This window comes from Neoarius graeffei, chromosome 1 (assembly GCF_027579695.1).
Source record: "Neoarius graeffei isolate fNeoGra1 chromosome 1, fNeoGra1.pri, whole genome shotgun sequence".
NCBI lineage: Eukaryota > Metazoa > Chordata > Actinopteri > Siluriformes > Ariidae > Neoarius > Neoarius graeffei.
This window is the reverse complement of record NC_083569.1, coordinates 97,037,595-97,038,614: the sequence shown is the minus strand read 5'-3', so window position 1 is coordinate 97,038,614 and position 1,020 is coordinate 97,037,595.

Genomic DNA, 1,020 nt, shown 5'->3' with positions numbered 1-1,020 from the left:
AAGACCTAAGCAGGTTCGGCTTTAAGATCGCAAGAAAAAAAAACATTTCAGGAGGTAAGTCAAGAGTTACGAATATCAGTCCCACTTTCTGTGAGCCCATTATCATGCTGTAAAGTTACCGATATGGAGCCTAATTTGTGGGCGGCGGATAACAACACAGCTATCATAATGAATGTTAGTTTGGAGTCTATCCAGCTGCTCAGCCTTACATGTTGTCAGTGGTGTAGTGGAGATTTTTAAAGTGGGGGTACGCGATTCGTGACGTCATCGATTTGATATCATGTCCGAAGCGGTAGCCTTTGTTTGGTCGCCTATGTTTGGTATGAATGATTTGTATAAATGTTACGTTCTTTTAACAACACAAGAGGGCACAAGAAGACACTTTTTTCCAGACATTTTTATGTGTGCAATTTTCTGTCAGTACAGCCCAACTGTTATAGCGAAAAGCCGCGGTTTATTTTGTCTCCAATAAATATGCCGAAATGGCTAAAGAGGAACAAATTCGCCTTCTCCTTCTGAATGCATCGTCGTAGACAGCACCACTCTGCTGCTGGAACTCAACATAAACCTTGCATAGGTTTAACATGGACTATCAGGCGTGAAGCCAAAATATTGGAAATTATGATACATAAACACCTTTGTTCATGTTCGATTCATGTTCATTTGAGCCGAGCTGCATTCGGAATTCGATATTTTTACTAGCCTACTTACTGCCGTGGCAACAGCTACAGCATGTGTCCAGAAGTTCAAAAAAAGTCACGTCACTCACTCACATCGCATACAAACCAGCAATGGGCTGAAATTTATTATAAAAGGCACCAATCGAATAAATCAAGCATTTAGTCTGGCGCGCTTGAGGCACCTGCGTATACAAAATACATGACATGCAGCCATTGGGTTAAGCCCTACCATGCACTCCTTCTTAAAGACTTGAGTATTTCTTTAAATTTATTGTCATTTCACATTTTTGGATGTACAACAAAACACTAAACAGGAAGGCCACAAAGATTATGAATTTCA